Source organism: Callithrix jacchus, chromosome 8 (genome assembly GCF_049354715.1).
Source record: "Callithrix jacchus isolate 240 chromosome 8, calJac240_pri, whole genome shotgun sequence".
NCBI classification, from domain to species: Eukaryota; Metazoa; Chordata; class Mammalia; order Primates; family Cebidae; genus Callithrix; species Callithrix jacchus.
The window spans coordinates 62,909,571-62,934,674 of NC_133509.1; the positions used below are offsets into that span (position 1 = coordinate 62,909,571).

General features: G+C 33.9%; 1 long non-coding RNA gene across 9 annotated transcripts in view; it reads right to left on the bottom strand.

The window, feature by feature from the left end:
* Window positions 1–1,006: 1,006 nt before the first annotated feature.
* The window catches only part of LOC118144905 (uncharacterized), a 44,930-nt gene continuing 20,832 nt past the window's right edge, over window positions 1,007–25,104 (bottom strand). For 3 of the 9 annotated variants that reach the window (XR_013521702.1, XR_013521697.1, XR_013521698.1), the window contains exons 3-8: window positions 22,927–23,128; window positions 14,717–14,903; window positions 13,056–13,221; window positions 6,671–10,835; window positions 5,880–6,000; window positions 1,007–3,782 (exon numbers count right to left, since the gene is read on the bottom strand). This is a non-coding gene — a long non-coding RNA (uncharacterized LOC118144905). Of the gene's footprint in view, window positions 3,783–5,879; window positions 6,001–6,670; window positions 14,904–22,926; window positions 23,129–25,104 lie in introns of all 9 variants that reach the window. The other 6 variants (XR_013521700.1, XR_013521705.1, XR_013521699.1 and 3 more) reach the window with 6 other exon arrangements.

Consider the following 25,104-nt stretch of genomic DNA (forward strand, 5'->3'; position numbering starts at 1 on the left):
GTGTGTGTGTGTGTCTTTATGGAAAACAGTTATAGATATGTCCTATTGGTCCTGTTTTCCTAGGGAATCCCAACTAACACCAAATACTAATAATAAATGTAGAACAAATGGCAGAACTAGAAAATCAGAAATAAATAGCTAGCATGGCATTATTAACTCAGCCCAGAAACAACTTTATCAGTCTACAAAAATAGATGTGACGTTCTTTTTCCCTGTACACAATACTATTTCTCACATCAGGACATGAACTAAATATAACTTGCTTTACAGATAGAATACACTGGAAGTAATGTTCTGGTACTTCCAAGTCTAGATTATAAAAAGTCTTGCAGTTTCCACCTAGGTCTCCTGGAATGGACACTCATAACTCCCTTCCTTTCTCTCTTCTTCTGTCTCAGAATTTGTCATCATGTTGCAATAAACTTAAATTATGTGGAGAGGCTATGGTTGGAAACCTTTCGCAGCCCCAGCTGAGGTTCCAGCCAACAGTCAGACTCAACTTTAGATCTATATATGTCAGTGAGCACCTTGTACATCCAGCCAAGACAAGCCTCCTGAGGACTGCAGGCCAACTGTCATTTGACTTCAGTATTATAAGAGGCCAAAAAGGAATGGTATAACTGAGCCCACTCAACACAACAGACCAGGCTGGAGTGCAATGGCATGATCCTGGCTCACCACAACCTCCACCTCTTGGGTTCAGGCAATTCTTCTGCCTCAGCCTCCTGAGTAGCTGGGATTACAGGCACACACCACCATGCCCAGCTAATTTTTTGTAGTTTTAGTAGAGACAGGGTTTCACCATGTTGACCAGGATGGTCTCGATCTCTTGACCTCGTGATCCACCCGGCTCGGCCTCCCAAAGTGCTGGGATTACAGGATGAGCCACCGCGCCCGGCCCAAGCCATTATATTTTTTAGTGTTTTGTTGCATAGCAGTCAATAATCGAAAAAATTAACTCATAACAGTTTAATGATATATAGAATAGTAGTATAGCCGTTAAATGCCTTCCCATAAAATATTTATTTAATTTAGAAGATAAAAAGAATGACATTACAGTGGAGGAAGCTGGCAATCACTGCTTAGTAAAGTGGTCAAAGTTAGTATCATCAGTAATGGGACAAGTTTAAACTATGCACCACCTGACAGGATGCAATAAGAAGAATACAGTACCACTCTAAGATATATCTATCAAAAATGCATAACCTGAATCCAATTACATTGAAAAATTAGACAAGCCTAAATTTAGAGACATCCTATTAAATAATTTGCATAAAATTTTCATGTAGAAGTTAGGAAAGTCTAGGAAAGACTGAGAGACTGCTTGAGTTTGAAGAAGATTAAAAACTAACATGATATCAGCAATGAACAAATTGAATTGGAAATTAGAAATGCAGTATCATTTATATTAGCACCAAAAAATGAAATACTTTGGTAAATCCAACAAAGTTTGTTCAATATCTATATAAAGAGAAACTATGAAGCTCTGATGAAAGAAATCAAAGAAGAACTAAATAAATGTACAGATGTTTCATGTTTATGTATAGAAGCATCAATATTGTCAAGATGCCAGTTCTCAAAATTATCTATACATTAAATGCAGTCTTAATTGAAATCCTGGAAAAGTATTTCGTGAATATCAACAAAGTGATTCTAACATTTATATGGTGAGATAAAGGCTCCAGAAGAGCCAACACAATATAGAAAAAAAAAAGCTGGAGGATTAACACTACCTAACTTCCAGACTTACTACACAGTTAAAGTGATCAAGACAATATGACATTGGGAAAAAAGAGGCACACAGACCAAGAGAATGGAATAGAAAACCCAAATACGCGCATATAAATACAGTCAATTGATCTTTGACAAAGAAGCAAAGGTAATACAATGAAAAAAAAAGATTTTCAACAAATGGTATGAGCACAAACTGGACATTCACATGTCAAAACACATGAATCTAAACACAGATATTATACTCTTCACAAAAATTAACTCCAAAAGGATCACAGACCTAAATTATAAAATGCAAAACTATAATACCCTAGAAGAAAACATAGAAGAATATCCAGATGACTTTGGGTGTGGTGGTGACTTTTTAGATACAAAATCAAGAGTGTGATTTCGTGAAGGAAATAATAAATAAACTGGACCTCATTAAAATTAAAAGAATCTGTTGTGCAGAAACAATGTCAGCAGAGTGAGAAGACAAGACACAGACTGGGAGAAAATATTTGCAAAAGACTTATTTGATATAGGGCTGTTACCCAAAGCTCAATAGTAAGAAAAAAATTAACTAATTTTTTAAAAAATGGGCAAAAGATCTGAACAGACACTTCACCAAAGAAGATACAGGTGGAAATTCATCACATAAAATGATAAAGTATTAGGGAATTACAACTTAAAGCACCAGTGAGATACCACTACATACCTATTAGAATGGTGAAAATTCAAAATTCCCACAACACAAATGTTGGTGAGAACAAGAAGAAACAGAAATTCTCATTTGTTCCTGACGGGAATGTGAAATCATACAGCCACTTTGGAAGACATGTAGGCAGCTTCTCACAAAATTAAACATACTTTCACCATATGATTCAGCAATTTAACTTCTTTGTGTCTATCCAAATGAGTTGGAAATGCATGCATACACAAAATCTCGAATGCAGATTACAGCATCTTCATTCATAATAAGGAGGCAACCAAGATGTCCTTTAGAGAGTGAATCAATACATAAACTATAGTGTATGCAGAAAATAAAATATTATTCAACACTAACAATAAATGAGCTATCAAACCATGAAAAGACAGGGAGGATACTTAAATATATATTACTAAGGGAAAAAAAGCCACACCGAAATGGCTACATACTAATATAATTCAAACTAAGTAACTTTCTGGACAACCCCAAAACTGTGGAGAGGGTAAAAAGATCAGTGGTTGCTAGGGGTTAGGTGGGAGGAAAGGAGGTGGAACAGATTTTTGAGGGCAGTGAAGCTATTCTGTATGATATTACAAAGGTGGATACATGTCATTACACATTTGTCAAATATAATAGTTTTCACAACACCAAGAGTAAACTTTAAGGTGAACTATGGACTTGGAGTGATAATGACATGTTAATGCAGGTTTATCAATTATAACAAATGCACCACTTTGTTGCAGGATCTCAACAGTTGTAGCGTGGGAGATTATTGGGGGAGGATGAAGGTATTTGGATTTCTGTACATTATGTTCAATTTTGTTGTGAAGCTAAAACAACTCTAAAAACTAAACTAATTTTTTAAGAGAAAGCTAAATGAAACATAGGATCTGATAGTAATGTTTCAATGTTTTTTTTTTTTTGATTATTGTATTGGTAGGTGAATGTCTTTGTAAGGATTACAGAATGAAGCATTTGGGAATAATGGGGCATTGTATTGATAACTCACTTAAGTGGTTTAGGTAAAACGTCATTATCCTGGTCTTGCAATTTTTCTATACACTCAGACTTATTTCAGAATAAAACTTAATTTTAGCATTTTAAAAAGTAGAAAATGAAATATTCCTTAATGCAACACTCTAGCCTACTTTAATATTATATAGATGTCAGATAAAACATAAGAAAGGTGCAACACAGCAAGAAATTTTACAAAAATTTTAAAACATTAGCCAAGGATATATGCCCCTGTAGTCCCAGCTACTTGGGAGGCTGAGGTGGGATGATCACTTGAGCCAGGGAGGTCAAAGCTGCAGTGAGATACGGTCATGCAAGTGCACTCCAGCCTGGGCAACAGAGTGAGATCCTGTCTCAAAAAAAAAAAAAGTTGAGGTGGGTTATTTAACCTGGAAAATTGTCACCAACAAAAAGGTTATTTTTTTCTTTAAATACTTCAAATAAAAATATTGTTAATGATCTAGTGTTTAGGCTAATATGATGCATTGTTGTTTGTTTTATTGTTGTGATTAATAATTTGACCATATTTTACATATATTCTTTTGTGTGTATCAGATATTACATTGAAAAAAGTATATGGTATATGTCCTTCTAAAATACACACTGCATTTTACAAACATAAAAATAAAGAATCTCAAACAAAATTAATTGGCAACATCCTCCAGTAAAACAAAATTAATGGTTTTAACTTTTAAAACCACTTGAAGTTTTCCTAGTTTTTTGTTCAGGTTGCTCAATTTAGAGCTTATGAAGTTACAGTTTCTTCAAAAAAGGAAAACAAATATATTAGGTGAAGAGTTTTTACTATAAAAGAAATAACTAATTACCAGTGGCATCTGAAAAATGAAAATAAATACTCAGAAAATAAATGGTATCAGTGTTTAATAGCCAACATGAAATTTAAGTATATGCACAATGTAGGAGCAAAAGAAGAGCAGAAATTTTGTAAAATAATTTGATATTTCCCAAAAAAGCAAGAAGGATTTATCAACCAAAATACGACTTTTTTGCATTGCCACAACTTTGTTTTATCATTAGTACTGATTTAAATCATTAGAATGTGAAAATAATAAGAATAAATTATTTTGTTAACTGTTGTATCTTCAGTGCCTAGAGGAGTACCTGAGCAAATATTCAAAAACAGTTTTTGATTGAATTAATAAATGTATCACATCTAGGGATGTGGCACCATAATCTTCTAACTACTTGGGATACCTAGATAATCTTAATCCAGGCCAGGCCAAAAAAAATATACTGAACTCCACTTCAAACCTCAATTTAAAAAAAAAAAAAAAACCCTAAAACTAAAATAGTCCTCTTTTCTATTTACAAAATTAACAGTCATGTGGATGAAAAATAATGCCACTTTTCATGGTCCCTATTCAATAGTGTTTCCATCTTTGTAATTTTACAAATTACGCATTAGGACTTACAGATACAAGAACCATAACTATGTGAAGTTGATAAAATGTGAAGTTGATACATTAATTCCTGCCATGGATCAAGCATAGCATGATTGTCCTTAAAGAAAAGAAATTAAGTTACAAGGTGCTAAAGCAATAAGGAATTGTGGGAAGCATGGAGAAGGACAAAGAGGCAGGAGATTTTTAATCATAGGCTTTAATTTAAATCAGAAATTTCTGCTGAGAATTCCTTTGATAATTGCTTTTAATTTCTCTATCATTTGTCTTTTATGTTTTTAGCTATGTTCATTATGGGTAAGATTTTTAATTTAAAATAATTGTGCATACTGAATTCTCTTTTGCTTCAATTTTCATTTCATTACATTCCTTTAATATTACAATGAACAATGTATTCTGATGCATCCAGTTATTAAGGAACATTTGACTAGTCAAATAGAACTTTAGAAACCTTAGGTTCTATTTTTTAAATTCTATTTTAATGCATTCTTATAGCTTTTTATTCTTTTTATTATATGACTTTCCATATCTAATTAATTCCGCCAGCACAATAACTTGTTAAAATGCTTTGAGACAGTAAACAGCAGAAATATATGATATATATATATATATATATATATATATATATACACACACACAAATGTTTTGATTATTTTAAGTAAAGTGATTGGATATTAATTGCTTGAAATAGGTAAATTCATTCAAAACAGTTAAGTATTCTGTGTACATTAAAAAACTACAAAATCAAAATAAGAATGTTGGATGCTCCATATGATGCTACTCCCTTCCTAAAAATATTCAACAAGAAGCAATATATTTCATATTGTACTCAGAATGATTATAATCCAATTTCTAGTAAAAAAAAAAATCAGGCCTGGTGATGTCTCACACCTGTAATCCCAGTGCTTTTGGAGGCCAAGATGGAAAAATTGCTTGAGGCCAGGAGTTAAAGACTAATCTGGGCAACATAGTGAGACCCTGTCTCTACAGATTTTTTTTTAATAGCAATGTATAGTCGTATGCACCTGTTGTCCCAGCCACTTGGGAGGTTAAGTGAGAGGATTGCTTGAGCCCAGGAATTTGAGACTGCAGTGAGTTATGGTCATACTATTGCACTCCAGACTAGGTGACAGAGCAAGACTTCATCTAAAAGAAAATAAAAAAACAATAGAAAATCATATTTAATTTCTAGATACTTTATTAATATTGGTTATCTACTTCATTAGAATATAAGTTCAGCCTGAATTTAAAATGGCTTATACAAGGTAGACATAATTATCTAGGCTGATACATTAGATCTTCTGTTTAAAAATGACCAGGTTTCTAGGCTCCTTATTGTTGTTTCTTTCTACCACCCTAAAGTATCACAGCTTTCCTTTGAAAGCATTAGCTGGAAGTTGTACACATCACTTTCATTTATCTTCCCATGAACAGACCTTGATCATATGGCTACACCTAGCTGCAAGGGAGGCTGCCAAGCAGTCTTTATGCAGAACATCCATGGCCCAAATAAAGATTGTGAAAACAAGGAGCAATATCTGCCATAAGAAATGAATACAATAAAAACTCACAAATATATAAAATTACGTTCCATTTAAAAGTCAATTTTACAGCTATATGATTAAGAATTTAGAGCCTCTATGTTAAGGGTCATAACTGAATTCCAAAAGGGAAGTAATAAACAGAGAACATTTGAATTTTTTCAATATGGCTTTGAATATTTTACAAAGTAATACAAGTCCAGTGGAGCCAAACTTTACTAGAACATGCTACACACAAAATTTATCATTAAAAGACAGTGGTTTCCTTTACTTACATTCTTTCCTGTGTTGGAAATTGATGATCCAGTATTCTTTCTTCCTTTTTGTTCTCCCTTTCCTAAATAATTTCAACTTAATTCACTTATACACATGAAAAGCCCCCTCCCCCTGCCACTCACACACACTGGACAAACATAAAGCCATTTCACATCACAAAGAAATCAGCCTTTGTATAAACATTTGTTGCAGGCAGCAGAGTAGAGAGGCTGAAAGAATTGCAATACTGGAATGTTTGATGACAAGGCTAAGCTGCTAAACCAACTCACCTTGATGACATCCCTGGAAGATAATACATTTTCAGTCACTTGCTTCACAAAGCATTCTAACCGATAGGTAGATACTCTAGATAACTTTTCTCATTACTTCCAGAAACCCTGACCAATATGACTTCTAGAGTTCAGATAAGCTATATTTACAACCCCGAAATGCAAAGTTTTCAAAAAAATTATCAGAAGATCATGAAAAAAATCCCATAAACATTTTGAATGAGTTTGAATAAGACTAACACAATACAACTTAAGTTAAAGGTTAAGCAAATCAAAATATTTTAATTTTTAAAATACTGGTTTCATTAGGAACTCACTGAAACCTGTGTAATTCCTCATCTAATAATGTATCAATGTGACTCTCTAAAGTTCAACTGAGTACAAAATCAATGGCAGATGCTTGTTTTTCCAGCCCTGGGGAACTGTTTTCCTGCTAACATGTGTCTACTAACAGATTTTTAAAACTTTCTTTTCCTTTTTGCAGCAGCAGCAGTAGCAGTGGGCTTATCTTTTCCATAAGAAGAAACCTGAAAGCTTATCTATTCTCACCAGGGCAGAAGTACTGCATTTTTCAAATAGAACTTCAAATGTTCTCACTTTGCAACAGAAATTATCTTTAAAAGAGCTTGGAATAGATAGATTCTATTGCAAATAAGCAGTAATTTCCCTTACTGAAAAAAGAAATTACTGTATACTATTAGACTGATTTTTCCTCATCTTTCTTCCTTTTATTTTGTTATTATTCTTGATTTGTTTATAATTTATTATATTTGATATCAAAACATATAAAAATTGTCAGTGTTAAGTTTTTAAAAACAGTAAAAGGGACAGATGTTTTAAACCTCTGAATAAAAAATGAAGTAATATTAATGTGATTTAATATCAATTGCTTGAGTAAAACATGATCCAATCATTTCTAAATGAAACATATTTTGGGTTAAAATAATTCTGATAGACCTAAATAAGTCCTCCTAAGGGAATGTGTAGAGACATGTATTGGCTACTTACAATTTCATGGAGTACATACAGAGAGTTTCTCAACTCATGGCAACTCATCAGAAATTGGTTCCCTAAATATTAAATGCAGAAAAAGCATTGATACGTTCTATTTAATAGCACAAAGGCAAGCAAATCATACAAATGATTAAAACAAAATTAAATGTTGATATAAAGCTTGTCATTTCACAAAGCATAGGGAAACAAATTGCAGATGATAAAAATGGAAAATTATGCTTCTTGTTTGAATATATAGAAAGGTTAATTTTTTCTTTACTAAACTTGTAGATAAATAAGGACTATTAATACATTTCAAATAAATAAATAGTGTTTTCCAAAATCATCACAATAAGATACCACTAAGAAGCAGTTGGTTAAAAGCATAAAACCAGAATACCAGGGTTCAAACCTTGTCTCTACCACTTATTGACTGTGTGCCTTTAGCCAAATTAATGAACTTCTCTAGACCTCAGTTTCCTCACCTGCCCAATGGGAATAATGACAATAACAGTAGATAGTTCACGGGGCTATTACAAGAGTTAAAAAGTAAATCTAGGTAAGTATGTAGAACAGTCTATGTGCTCAAAAAATTATTAGTAACTTTATATACATAAAATGTTTTAATTCTCTATACATAACAATGGTTAATTAAAAGGACACTTCCATGTTTTTTATTTCAACATGTAACAGTCATACAAATATATAATGATAATTATTTTAGAATGACTGTTAAAAATAAAATTTAAAACTTCAGTCTGTTTTCTTACCTGTCTAAATGTTTATTTCTCCAGCTACATATTTTTAAAATAATAATTACACTGGTGATATTCATAAAGCATAAATGCAGTTAAACTAAATGCAGGTGAAAATTGTTTTTAATACATCATTACAGTTAATATATGTAAACCACCCAGTTGGGGCACTTCACAAAAAAATAATGTTTACTATTTTCAACCAGTATATGGATGGTTTTTTTCTCTTAATTCAGATTGTTTGTTGACAACTATTTTTCTTTGACTTAAATAAAGAAAGAATTTATTTGCATTTGTGACTTAATTACATTTTTTCTGCTCCCAAAATTATAAGTGTTAAGTTGCCATAGTATGTCCACACAAGATATTTTACTACCTATTTGGAAGTCAAATACTTTTTCATAATCAACAAACATTTACTGCATGTCAGTCAGATTTAGGACATCTCTTGGGTTCCAATCAAATTATCCAAAGAACTTGCAACTGGAAGACCTCACAACATGTTGGACAACTCTCTTCTTTCATAGGTGATGAAATTGATGTCCACAAAATAACTTATGCAGAGACGAGCCAAGATTACTGACTTTAGTTGGCAGATAATTCAGATTTCTGGCAGATGCTTGGAGTTTTCAGGGTCGCTGTCCTCAAGTTATGGCCAAGTTACTAGAAAATCGGATTCTCTGTAGAACAGTTAATAGATTTGATTTTAAAGGCATTGTTATGCCCTTTTATAAAGTTGTATTGAAACCTGGAGAAGGTCTCATCTTTAATTCCACTAAAAATACAGCACTATTAATAGACAAAAAAAAAGGTGATATCCATAGCCCTATCTAAAGTTTGTGAAAGAATCATTATGTTATCCTGATTAAAAAAAAATTGCTCTCCTTTGGTCAATCTGCCCCAGCTATTATCTGAGAACATCTAATCAAAAAGTGCTGGGCGACATGTTCTAACAAGAAAAGATGCAGTTGTGAGTTATTAGATGTTGGTTGACCCTTTATTTACAGTAGGAAAAAAAACTGCAAGAAGATATTCTTTGCCACAGATATTCTTGAATTCAGGCATATTTCTTGGGAGACAGGCAATTTTAAACTTTTAATCAATAAGAATATTTATATAATCTAGCTTCATTTTACTATATAGTCAATGACAATTAGAGAAAAATCTTTTCATAAGAGGAAAGAAAAGACTTACTATTCTACTTAGTGAATATTATCTGTGTAGATGACAAACCCTACAATTCCACAGGAAATTTTACTTACGTTTTCAATTTCTTTTTTAATTAAAATTTCTGATTAATTACCTTAATCTCAAATTATCTTTTTGATATAATTTTAAACACAGAATAAGCAGGAATTTAGGAGCACTTAAAATGAAAAGAATTTCCATGCCTCCTTGACTCCAATTTGATAAAAAAATTTGCTATTTCTTAAGATATATATATATATATACATATATCACTCTAATTATTAAAAATAACATGCACGCTTAAACACAAATTTGACAAAGTATTTATATTCAAATAATCTTAATATAAACACAATATTGTGTCATTCTCCCTACTTTTTCCACACTAGAAAGACAGTATACCTACCATTCCCATCTCTCACAGAACATTTTAAAGATTAAGCTCTCTGGTGCAAAAAAAAAAAGAGGGAGGGGGTAAACAATATCTTTGGTGGTAATTATTCAGATTCTAGTTTTAATGAGTATAAATGTCAAATGTGAAAAAAATAACAGAAGAAAGATGGAGTTTAAGACAGTATATGGAGTACATTCCTCTGAACATGAAATAAGAGAGGTCTAGAGGGGACCCTGAGCAGTAGGAAACTTGTTGCTTATTCCTGGCAGAATTCCTGAAGGAAAGACTATGAGACTGAAGAGAAGAATGGCTGTGTGGTCCAACTGAGAAGGTTCAACTAAAGGCACAAATCAGCCAAACTGAGTTGATTACCATTGTTGTTTGGTCTAAGAATGACACAGAAGCAGCAATAAGCTGATAGACCTGAAGGAGCCATTCTCAGTCACATTCAGTATTGATCGGTGATTAATGGCTTGAAATTCTCCTACCTCCAAACCGTGGCACAATCATCACTGAAGTTTGGGAAGAAGGTTTACTTCATTGTTCACTGGGTGTTCAGGCTGTGCTGCAGGATAGAATATCAGGAGTGCAGCCAATGTTAAAAGGCCAGTAAATGCCACCCAGGGGAAAAAAATAAAAAGACAATGTATGATTCAAGGTCATTGAGAACAGACAACACCCATTCCAGGCTCAAGAAGTGCAGCATCTATTCACAGTAAGATAAGAAAAGTGCATTAAATCTATCCCCTTGTAATGCATCTGTCTTTCACAGCTAGCAGACTCACGCCGCAGCCTTCGTGGGCAGTGCGGCTTCATGTACTCCACTTGGTGCTGCAGTGAAAGAACCTTGACCTCCTTTCTATGGTATCTGGAAAAAAATTGTGGGGAGAGGACATGTCTGAGGACTATTCAGACACACACAGAACAAAGAAGTATACACTGAGTCTGAAACAGCAAAAGATATTCCCAAATAAGGCCATAAGCCCTGGTCAGCCTGTGTGGGCCCCCTTAATTATGGGTAAGGAAGGGTTCCATGCCCATTTTTATGTGGCCCAGTGGGAGTGAAAAGACTGCACGCAAGAGATTGTCTTTCCCCATAAGCTTCAAAAAGCATAGCTGGATTATGACATCATCAATGTAGATCTTCTTTTAAATAAATGTGATGTCTCCTGCTGAAGTTAAAACCTAAACACACATTCGGAGATAGCTGAAACCAACAACAAAATCATTTCCCTGTCCAGTGTTTTTATTCTAGTATTTGCTTTTACTCCTTCTTCTTTACAATCAGTTTTCCCAATAAAAATTTAAAATCCATTCTATTTTCCTAAATATCTTTGACTGTATATTTAGAGTCTGTTAACCTTTATTTAAATGTGATGACCATCTACCTCTATTTTACTTCTTTCAAAAACTTCTTGACATCTTCACTGCTTCTACTTCTACTACTTTTACAGTCACTTCTACTTCTCACTACTTCTCCTTGACATCCTGAAATCTGCTTCAGCTGATGTCAGTGGAATCTAATATCTCAAAACAGATGTATTTGTACAAAAAGGCCACTGATTATATATGCTCACATAACCTGATAATGTTTTCCTTATTATCAGTGACTCTTTATGACTATCTTTTTCTCATTTTCCTTCATTATTCTGTTTCTTCTAACCTATTGATTTTCCAAATTTGTGTATGCACACACACAGCTACATACCTACACACACAAACACACAGAGAAGTGTACCTAGACATACATATAAACACACATCAAACCAGTTTGTCCATTTTGATATAATGATTTGCTGTGACTATTTTTATAGAAAAAATACTCAAGACCAACCGTGAATTATACGAGTGTCTCTAAACTTATAACACAATTTTATAGCCAGTCTACGCTAATTGCTTGATTGACTGAATGCAGAAAATAAATGATTAAAATGCTGGTAGACTAAAAATAGTTCTTGCTACTTTATTCTAAGCTATAATGATTATTTGGAGAGCCTACCTATACTGGTGGCAGTTACTTGTTATCAATAATTAATCTCCATTGGGCTATAAGAGATTAACCACTTCTTAACTTCCTCTTAATCATTTATCTTGAACTATTTTACTCTACATTTCCTTCAGGAAAAAAAAGAGTTCTCTTTCTAGCACAGAGCAATACTGATCACATAAGAATAGAAAATCTTCTCATTAAAGCCCTGAAGCTCATTAGAGAAGTTTAAGTTATTCTAACAGTTCTCTGATATTGTTGTATCCATGTAACAAAGAGCACTGACTTCCCTGCCAGTTAATAGTCGTGTATGAGCTGACCTAAATACTGAAGTACATGTTCTATGCCTTGTGGAAGATAGAGTTTTAGCTACTTTTATTAAAGCAATTAATTAAAAATGTATCTGCCAAAACACTATTCTTCCCTTAGTGCTATTACATTAGCACATTCTTATAAGCATGTTACAGATATGCTTCATTTTAATATAACTGATGTGTTTCTGAAAAGTCAGGTGATGGAACTCATCTAAGGTATGGAGATTTCAGACTAAAGGAAAATCTACACAAAATACTTTGTTAACTGAAGCATTCTGAGGTAAACAACTATCCTGTAATGTATGTTTTCCTGTAAAGTCATTGTGACAACATAAAAATAATAATATTCTATAAAGTTGGAAGAACATCAGCAAGACAAAACTAGAATGTAAGAAAGGAAAGGAAGAAAGCAAAAAGGTAGAAGAAATAGGACACAAAGACTTGGCAATGTGAGGATGGGGACAGGGGAAAAAGAGAAACTCACCTTCAGAAAGCAAGTTTGCTTAAAACTAGTTGGCAAGGAGTTTTGGAAATTATCTGAAGCAATGGTGAGCAATGAAGGAAACCATTTCAGAAAGGGAAAAAAGACTCCTATATTGTCTACAAAGTAAAATGTTCACAAATGAAAGATTTCCTCTCTTATGTAGTCTCTGAAATAGAAAAGGTATTCATGAAGCTAAGTATCAATTTTAAAGTTGTAGATCTCTCAAACTAAATAGTATAACAAATGCTACGCATTTTTTAAGTTCCATGGGAACTGCTGGATTAAACAAGCTAAACAAGTGTCATTTTCCACAAGCCTTTACTTTTCAGAGTTTAAGTATGTTAGCATGTATGGTGAAACTTCAACAGAAAGATAAAGCATTTCCCAAATGTAAACCACATAAACTTTTGCTAAAATTGTTTCTACATATTAAAGATCAGAGCACCAAAAATTACAAACAAAAATTTTACTAGAATATAAGTTTAAATGATATGAAGCAAAATGATATTAGGATAGTGGAAATAATTCAGTACAAGAACCTGATTAAATTTTTTTTGTTTTGTTTTGTTTTTTGCCAGTCAGTTTGAGCTTTATGAGGTTGCTCAGGTTAGCCTTGAACTGATGACCTCACCTTCGCGATCGCCATGACCTCCGGCGGGAGCCACTTTGGACCCGAACCTGATTAAATTTAATTTAAAGTATTAAGATTTTGGGTACTTGTGGGGCTGGACATAAATGGCTAGTGTAGAATAAAATGTCCTTCTTGACAATGCTATGGAGAGAAGACAAAAGGTGCTATGTGCCAACTAGAAAAAGCAGTGGGCTTGATAACTGCACAGGATTTCAAAATATTAAAAAACATATAAACAAATAAAATCTAGAAGACTCTTAGATATATTCAAATTAAAATTTATGGGAATGCTATTTTCACAAGTTTCAGTAAGCTAGAGCATGAAAAATAATAGATAGAAAAGGCTTAAATCCAAAGATGAGCCAAACTTTTGTAGTTTGGTATTTCCCAAATATCAGGCACGTTATAAAACTTTCTGCGCTATTTATAGGTATTGTTGCTTCATAAAACACAGTTCAGTATCATGATACATAAGCTACATTATGAAAGCCTTAAGCTTTTCAGTTACCACGTGTAGACCAGATCCTACTTTAATCAACATTCCAATGTGATTTGTGATCTTAAGCCAGATTTCTTGTTGAAAACCTAGGTTTTGACTTACATAAATAAATGGATAGTGAACAAAAATAAAAAGGAAATTTGAGGGGAAGGGATGAGGAGCTGAGTGGTTCAGTTTTGACTATGTTGGTCTGGAGATGCCCGTGGGACATTTAGATGGGGATTATAAATAAGCAGTTGAATGTTAACATCTGAAATTCAAAAATAAGTTCATCTAAAGGTAAATATTTAGAATTCATTAAGAAATTATGGTCATTAAATTGAAGGAAGTAGTGAAGATCAATCAGATGGACTTTCAGATGGGCAATATAGAGTGACACGAGAAGGCATTCAGGCCAAGAAAAAATAAAGAGAAAGCACCTGAAGAAGAAAAACTTATTTAATTCTTAGTCAGAGAAAGATAAGAATTCTGGCTCACCCCTGTAATCCCAGCCAATGAGGGAGATAACAAGATCAGGAGTTCAAGACAAACCTGGACAACATGGTGAAATCCAGTCTCTACTAAAAACGCAAAAATTAGATGGGCATGGTGGTGCATTCCAGTAGTCCCAGTTCCTTGGGAGGCTGAGGCAGGAAAACTGCCTGAACTCAGGAGGTGGAGGTTGCAGTGAGCTGAGATCACGCCACTGTACTTCATCCTGGGCAACAGAGCAAAGACTCTGAAAAAAAAGGGAAAGAAACAGAGAGAGAGAGAGAAAGAAGGAGAGAAAGAGACAGGGAGGAGGGAGGGAAGGAAGGGAGGAAGGAAGGGAAGGAAGGAAAGAAAAGAAAGAAAAAGAAAAGAATCCTTTATAGAATGATGACTTAAAGCAGCCAGGCATGTATACGGCGCACTCACAGACTTAGCAGAAAATACAAGACTTAACTAACACATAACCCTCAAGAAGTTTATACTTTAGTGGATGGCATGAGAAGTATAAACAGTATAAAATAATTAAAACATAGCATGAAGCAAGTGCTGTGAAATAACCATAAATGTTCAGAGACAGAAAATATCTGAATTTGCTCTGATCTGTATGGAATGTGCTCTCTGTGATGACTATCCTCACAATTCACCACTCAAACACACAAACCCTTCAAGGTTCAAGCTCAAATGCCATATCCTCTTGGAGACATTCCTGAATTGCTAACATATACAAACTCTATCCTTTAAATCTGTATTGCACACTGTTTACATTTATCTCAGAGTTCTCTTTTACCACACTTGTACATGCTTGCCCTTGTCTAATCTCTCCTATGTTCTCCAGTTCATTTGGCTTACCCTTAGCCTAAAGAAAAAGAATCAATAATTACTTACAGTTAAAGTGACAAAGAAATCTATTAAAGAATTATTGGACATCCACTCCATATTTATTTACTGTATACATATAGCAAGCACTAGGAAATAGATTAATAAAATGGCCAAGCATTTACAGAGTTGACAATATAGTTATCTATTTAAATCTAAATCTAAACATTAAATTTCAAGGATTCACATCAATAGTGTTATTGGCAGCCGTGATAATACCTTAAGGCTAATTTCAAGAAAAAAAGATTTACCCAACACAAATTTTTAAACCTCATTCTTTACAATGTACAAGGACCTAAACATTCAACTAATCTTGCAAGCAGGGCCTGTTTTTTTATCCAATTAGGGGTAGAGCTCTTCCCCCATCATCCAGCCATGTTGTTTGCAATTTTTAAAAAAGATAGAACTGGTGAGTAGAAAACTAAGCAGTAGCTCAGGGACTGAAAATAAATGATGACATTTGATTGCTAATAGCTTCAGTATATCAACAGTAGATCAATATCTTTTTACCACATGTAACTTAAATCTTATTTTACTTATTGTTTGAATTTATCACCAATACATTTTTTATTCAAGTGCCATGATGAAATAATATATTTTCATTAGAATGTTTACCACAGATTTATAAAAATTAAATTTCACTATTTTCAATTTATGTTGATTTTGTCATTGATGCTGTCCTTTATTTAAATCAACAACAGTAATTTTCTCATTTAAAATAAAAACCAAAATATTCAAGAATGATGTACATCCTTTGCACATTATAAATTTTTATAGTGGTCATAATAAGCTCAATTTTTTTCTTTGTAAATCAGCCAGAACTCAAAGTGACCTACAATGGAGAGAAAATTCAAAAATTAAATTCATCTTTTAAACAAAAAATCTTTCTGTGTTCATTTCCATAGTCAGTGGACCCTCAAACAGCTGCCTCAAGCATTCTGCTAACTCATACTCAAAAATCTCAACAACAAATTCAGCCAGACAAGATGTAAAATGATTGTAAAGTTGAAAGGGTTGATTTTTTTCACAGATAGTTGAGTTTTAGCAAGGTAAAGCCTTAAGCGAAGAGAAATAATTTCTAATTGAGAAACTCAGACATCAGCTAGTAAATGAACATAATGATATATAAAAAAGGGCTTTGGGATCTACTAGAGACTTGTGACATACCTAACCCAATATTACATCAAAACATAAGTTTGGCCCTAATAGGAAATTAGAAAATAATCACAATCCTACATAAATGAACATTATTCTCTTTCTTTTAACTATCAAATCTCTAATATTAAGTTGTAGTTGAAGAATTATTCATTAACAATATGTATACAACTATACAACCTTTGATAAACCTGACAAAAACAAGCAATGGGGAAAGGATTCCATGTTTAACAAATGGTGTTGGGAAAACTGGCTAGCCATGTGCAGAAAGCAGAAACTGGACCCCTTCCTGACACCTTACACTAAAATTAACTCCAGATGGATTAAAGACTTAAACATAAGACCTAACACCATAAAAACCCTAGAAGAAAATCTAGGCAAAACCATCCAGGACATAGGAGTAGGCAAGGACTTCATGACCAAAACACCAAAAGCATTGGCAACAAAAGCCAAAATAGACAAATGGGACCTAATCAAACTCCACAGCTTCTGCACGGCAAAAGAAACAGTCACTAGAGTGGATCGGCAACCAACAGAATGGGAAAACATTTTCGCAGTCTACCCATCTGACAAAGGGCTGATATCCAGAATTTACAAAGAACTCAAACAGATTTACAGGAAAAAAACAAACAAGCCCATTCAAAAGTGGGCAAAGGATATGAACAGATACTTTACGAAAGAAGACATATATGAGGCCAACAATCATATGAAAAAATGCTCATCGTCACTGGTCATCAGAGAGATGCAAATCAAAACCACATTGAGATACCATCTCACGCCAGTTAGAATGGCAATCATTAAAAAATCTGGAGACAACAGATGCTGGAGAGGATGTGGAGAAAAAGGAACACTTTTACACTGTTGGTGGGAGTGTAAATTAGTTCAACCATTGTGGAAGACAGTGTGGCGATTCCTCAAGGCCTTAGAAATAGAAATTCCATTTGACCCAGCAATCCCATGACTGGGTGTATATCCAAAAGACTATAAATCGTTCTACTATAAGGACACATGTACACGAATGTTCATTGCAGCACTGTTTACAATAGCAAAGACCTGGAATCAACCAAAATGTCCATTGATAATAGACTGGATTGGAAAAATGTGGCACATATACACCATGGAATATTATGCAGCAATCAGAAATGATGAGTTTGTGTCGTTTGTAGGGACATGGATGAATCTGGAGAACATCATCCTCAGCAAACTGACACAAGAACAGAAAATGAAACACCGCATATTCTCACTCATAGGTGGGTGATGAAAAATGAGAACACATGGACACAGAAAGGGGAGTACTAAACACTGGGGTCTGTTGGGGGGAAAAGGGGAGGGCCAGTGGGAGGGGGTGGTGGGGAGGGATAGCCTGGGGAGAAATGCCAAATGTGGGTGAAGGGGAGAAGAAAAGCAAAGCACACTGCCATGTGTGTACCCACGCAACTGTCTTGCATGCTCTGCTCATGTTCCCCAAAACCTAAAATCCAATAAAAAATTTAAAAAAATTAAAAAATAAATAAAGGGGGCTTCGTTTCATTTCCCTAGTAAACTTCCCATCAAAGTTATCTTTGCAGGTTATTACAAAAGAGGGCACTTTATAAGCTATTTAGTAAGCAAAGCTTTTTGAGCCTAATTCCAGGGGAAAAAAAGAGATTTAAATATATTTTGATCTACTAAGAATGTATTTTTCTTTGCAGAGTTAGAGGTAGAATATTCTAAATGAAAATGACTGGAAACAGATTCACAAGACATAGATAAATCACAAGAGAGGTTTAATATTGATTCTATTTTCCCAAGACCAAATAAGTTGAAAAAAATAAGAGTATAAAACTCATGTCCAATAAAAGATTATTATTTTCAACCGTATAGGCAGGTGTAAAACACAGTCTACAGAAAAATAAAGGTAGTATTATTCCAATTTAAGGTTCCATTCAGAACCATATCAATCTTTATTCTTTTCACAAAGAAAAAAATTGCACATCATCAGGAAACTTCAATAGGATCAACAAACACCACAAACCATAAAGTGGAGACTATTAGTTGTCTACCAAAAATACTCTCCTTGTATTCCTGCATGCAAGACTAAAGGGAGAATTCCAGCCTCCTTTTCATAGTGGACTCCTTTTGTCCACAGAATTTAATGTGATATGTGTCCCTGATGGCCCTAAGTCTTAGGACCATGTGTATACTTCCATGTTATCTTTCCCCTTATCATCAGCTGGGATGGCAGCTGACCCTGTCTCTGCCATGCAGAAGATGACAGTCCTGCAGGATAATACTGCAATTAATGGAAAGAACCTTAATTCCTGAATAACCTCATGGAGCAGAAGTCAATTTGGATTGTTATGTAAAGGACAAATCAAGTTCTATCTTCTTTAACTTACCGAATCATTGTTCTCTTTGTTACACCCTAATTCAGACCAATACTTCCTGTTAACTGAAACTGTCAAAGAAATACCATTATCAGTACTTGCTTCCATTATCCTTGATCAATATAGGCCTGGCTCCAATTGGGAGTGGTCAAACATTCATATCTCCAAGTATAAGCAATCTTTGAGAATGCACAGCTAACAAGTATTCCTACCAATGTACCCCAAACATGGTAGAACAGCAGTTGTACATAATCAGGTTTTATAATTCCACTTCATATAAAAATTTGGAACTCTCATATTGCTTAGAGGCAGTCTGGTGACCAATTTTTTTAAAAATATACTTATTAGAAAGTAACATTTAGCATTTCAAAAAATCATCTAGATGTTTTTCAACAGGCAAATTTCCATAATCATTCTAGATTTTTTATTTTATTTTAGGGATCACATGACATATAGGTGAATCGCTTCCAAACTAATTGATATTTCAGGAATTCCTGAAAACATCACTTCTCAACATCACATAGTCTCCCTTATTTACACAAAAATGCTTGGCTTTTCTTTAGCAGAGGAAAATGTCTTTTATTATCCACTTCAGGTTAGCTTGAGGTAATATTCTGAGAAGTAAAAACAATTTAAATTTATATCCAGTTATAAATGGTTGATTTCGGTTATGAATGATTGATTGAAACAGTTTTTAGTAAAAAATGTAAAAATGAGACAGGTATTTCTTCAGATGAAATGGTGTAATTCATCTACTATTCAATTTTGTTAGGATTGGTTGGCTCCGCTGCAAATGAAATAGTAGTAAAAAGACAAGAAATCAGCAGATGGTTGAAATAATCAAAGTAGGAAGGAACACAGCATTGTTAACAGGAGATTTGTGATTAAGTCTGCAGGCTATAATTAGGTAAACATTTAGTATACATGGATACAAATAAGGAAACAACAGACAGCAGTGCCTACTTGAGGGTGGAGGTGAGAGGAGGAATAAGGTTGGAAAACTACCTATCAGGTCCCATGATTATTACCAGGCTGATGAAATAATCAGCACACCAAACCCCCCATGATACACAAATTATCTGCGTAACAACTCTACACATGTACCCCTGAACCTAAAATAACTTTTCATTTTTTAAGAATTAGCTTTATATGGAGGCAGTTAACCACCTTTTATGTTTTTCCTAGGATGTATGTAAGGAGCTCAGTTTCTTCCTCTGAAATTTAGCCCACTTAATCATTGATAGCCAAAATTATTTTCTTAAACTGACAATAATCCAGGATATTTAACATCTCTAAGCCAGTTTTCCCATCTATAAAATAACAAAAAATAACACCTACTTTATAAATTCATTTTAGGGTTAAAAAATCATATATGTAGAGTGTCAACAAAATTCCTAGCATACTTTGAAAAATATTCGTTTGTTTGTCTTTCTTTTCACTCTTTTAACATTACATAAAATGTAAAGATTTTCAGAAACTTCCCTTGCGTAAGCCAAATACCAGAATCCAGCAAAATATTCATATATTACACAATTACTGTGAATGCATCAGCTTTGCTTTGCCGACTTTTCATTTATTATAATAAAGGCTAACATTTGAAGTATGTTTTCAACTTTATGCCACAATCTTTAAAAGGTTTTACAGATGCAGAAAGTGAAATGCAGATTGATGAAGAAACATGCCCAAGGTCAGACAGCTGGTAAATTGAAGAGCTGAAGTTTTTACATAGGCAATCTAACTCCAGAGCTCATGGAGCTCAATTTTATTTTCATAATTGTCTGTCTGGACATAAAATTGCACAGTCCTATTTCTGTATTTGCTATCTCACAGTTCTTGAAAAGATCACTCTACAGCTTGGTGTGGTGGTACACACCTGTAGTCCCAGTATTCAGGAGTGAGCCTGTAGTGCAGTATGGTCATGCCTGTGAATAGCCACTGCACTCTAGACTGGGCAACAGAACAAGATCTCATTTACTAAGTAAATAAATAGCGGTCTGCTCTGAACCTACATCTTTTAATCCCCTTACTATACACAGCCTTCTATTGACAATTATTTTCATTTCATCAAAATATTCATATTTATAAAATATTGCCACAATTAATCTAAGAGTCAATTATTTATGGTTAGTCTAATAAAGGAAATGTTTTTGCAACTATTAAACTTTAGAGCTGAAGGGATTTAAAAACAAATCTGCAATTTCACTTTTTGCTTCTAAATTGAGCATTACCCTTAACCAATTAGAACAGATTAAATAGCAAGGATTTAAATCTCCTTTACTCTACAAAGCCCATCATCTTACAAAATTAACTCTTTAAATGATGCATTTTATGGACATCATCACCACAAAAATATAAAGGAATAAAACATTTTCTTAAGGAACAGGGACATGTCCTTAAGACAAAATATTGTCTTAATGAACAGGGACATAGAACATTAGGCAAAAGTAGATGTAGACTAGATTTTAATTACATGCTGTGCCATATTTTATTTTAGCATTTTTAAGATTATCATTCCATTATTTTTTGGATTTTACTATTCATTTTGAGAAGAAAGATAAAATTCCTATTTTGCCTTTATTTGCTCCTTTGAAGGTAATTTTTTTTTAATCTGTTGGCTGTTTTTAAGATTTCTTTTTATTTTTCATCTTTGGTTTTTGGAAGTTTTATTCTAATGTGATTGCATGTAGTTTTCTCTGCATTTATCCTATTTGGGGTTCTTAGCATTTCCTGTCTTCATACTTCTAGTCAATTTTGGAATTTTCTTCTGTCCTATCTCTTATTGTTTCTACCTCATCTTCTCTCTGATCTTTCTGCTTTGGATCAGATCCTTGTCACTAATATAAATTCTTTCAACAGGCTTCTAACTGTCCTTCTGGCCTCTAATCCTTATAGTGCTTAAATATATCTTCTTTACAAGATCCTTCTCCTTTCACAAAAATATTCAGTGCTTGTAAGATAAAGTCCAGTGTCCTTAGTAGAGTGTATCTACAAGGCCCTCCATAATACAATACCTAGAAATTATTTCAGCAGGTTGGGCATGGTGGTTCATGTCTATAATCCCAACAGTTTGCAAGGCCAAGGCAGGTGGATCACTTGAGGCTAGGAGTTTCAGACTAGGCTGGACAGTATGGTGAAAGCCCATCTCTACTAAAAATACAAAAATTAAAAATTAGCTGGGCATGGTGGTGTGTTCCTGTACTCCTAGCTACTCTGTGGACTAAGCGGGAGAGTTGCTTGAATTCAGGATGCGGAGGTTGCAGTGAGCTAAAATAGCCACACTATACTTTAGCCCGGGTGACAGAGCAAGATTTGAGACTCCATCTCAAAAAAAAAAAAAATCAGCTCAATGTTCCCTGCTGTTTCTAGTTTGTTATTTTAGCCCTAAAATAACCTGTTACTTCTTATACTTCTGACTCAAATTCATACTAGGTCTTAGTGATACATCTTCTCATCTCTTCTGAGACAGCACTAAAATAAAAATATAAATGCACAGATAATAGAATTAATACCTAACTAAGAAGAATGTAGGAAAGAAGTTTATACAAAATGAGGGATAATAGCAGATCTCTAACTGGAAAATGCAGAACAAAGTACTAAATGGTAACAGTAAAGATCTAGAAAATATAGAACTCTGATACAGTGTAAAGCAGAATTGCAGAGTCAGAAAGCATAAAGGAACAGATAAAAGACCTAAAGAAGTCATATGGAGGCCTCATATTGGCATAATAGACATCCAAAAACAACATGAATACCAGAAAAATGGAGATGAATAAATCAACAGAGAACTGATAGAATCAAATTCCTCCAAGTTGAAAGATACAAGTATCTAAAGAGAAAAGTGTCAAGTGGAATGATTACAGTAAAGACCCATACCTAGAGTTAATCATAAAAGCTTCCAAGATTAAAAACAGGTTATCTAAAAACAGTAAGTTGGCCAGGTGTGGCTCACACCTGTAGTTCCAGGTACTTGGGAGGCTGAGGTGGGAGGATCACTGGAGTCCAGGAGTTCAAGGCTGCCGTGAGCTGTGACTACACTGCTGCATTCCAGCCTATGGGAAAGGGTGAGACCCCAATTCTAAACAAAAAAAAAAAAAAGAGAATGGATTAAAGATATCACCAACATTGAATGCTAAGATAAGAAAAATAGACGAACACCTTACAGTTTTTGAGAAAATATTTTTGACTCAAAAATGATACTTCCAGTTTAATTACACATATATAGATACACATGCATATATACACACACAACAGAATAAAAGCATCTGCTAATACAGTATGTATTTACCACATACTCTTTAAAGAAGGGGTTCACTAGAAAAATAAGAAATAAAAAGAGTAAGATAATAAAGAGAAGAAAGAAGAGGAAGAAGAGGAGAGACAGGATTCTAAAAGAGTGGGTCCCACCCAGGAAAGCAATGCAGGATATTTCTGTATGGCAGTTCTAGAGAGTAACTGACTCCTATTACAGTAGAAGGATTGATGATGTCAGGAGGAAGGCATGTGAGAAAACACCTCCATTTGAGAATCACTGGGAGAATGTATGAAAAACACAATAAAGACCTATGTTACCTCTTTAAAACAAAAAATGTGGTAATATAGTGAAGCCAAAAAAAAAAAAAAAAAAAACGGAGAGAGAAAGCAAAGTCCATTGCAATTGCTAACCCAAAGAAAATAAAGGAAGAATGTTGTATAAAAAGCCATGACACAAATGGAAAAAAAATCTCTGGCATGGTTTTCAGCAATTGATAATGAGAAAAGAGAAATAGCACAATGTATGACTTAGGATAGTCATAAAAATGTAAATTTCCAGACTTAATTCATGGAGAAAGAGTGAAAGATTTGGTTACTGCTTAATTTCAAAACACAAATTATAACGGTCTTAATAAAATAAAAATAGGTTAGTAAATAAATGGTGGGAACTAAGGGAGTTAAAAGGTAGAGGAAAGAATGGGGATGAAAATATCTCATAATAATGTATCAGGATATTACTAGTATCACAAAAGTAACCTGTGGAAGTAATGAATTATAAATAACTCTAAACCACCCAAAGTAAGTATAATAATATAATTTAGTATCACGGAGGAATCACAAAAAGAAATACAAATGAAGTATTTAAAAATCTAGCCTGGGAACATGGCAAAACCCTAACTCTACAACTTTTTGTTTTAATCAGCCAGTATGGTGGCCTGCACCTATGGTCCCAGCTAATTGGGACGCTGAGGTAGGAGGACCAATTGACCCATGAGGTCGAGGCTGCAGTGGGCTGTGATCACACCACTGCACTGAAGCGTGGCTGATAGAATGAGACCCTGTCTCAGGAAGAAAAATAAGTACTTAAAAGAGTTCACAGCCAGGAATCCAAATAGCTGTTGAAGAGAAATCATTCTGTTATTTTATCATAAGTTCTTCTAAATTAGTTGATTAAATTTTCATGTATTATATTGATGTTTTTAAGATAATTTTTGAAGACAGAGATTGAATGACATTTCTCCCATGAAGCAATCTGAAGACCCAAGAGGCTTTCATAGAACCCAGTACACACCTCCAGTGTGGCACTAATTTTATGCTATACATATGGCCATGTGTTCATCTCCTCTATCAGACTCTGAGTCTCACTGGAGTAGGAACTACATTTTATTCGTTACTCTATCTTCATCATCTAGTATAGTATCTGGTACAGCATAGATAGTGATAAAATGCTTAGTTAATGAGTAAATAACCACATTGGGCAATCTATATTAAAATTAATATTTAAATCCCTTATGGGAATTAATATAGATATTTATCAGATACACTACTGAATTCCTTCTTTGTATCACTGCATAATTTAACTTTCTAACAACAGTAGAATGGGATAGAGATAATGTAAAGCTACAAGTTTCCACACCACCCGAATTTTATCAGGTACCCCAAAGAAACTTGAACAATTAATGTAATATTCAAAATTTTTCACAACTAGATTTCGAACATTTATCTGAAGTCAGTTACAAGTCTATCTGGTTTTCAATCAATTCATCATGTTCAAAAATGTTAATATCACTCACTAGCTCA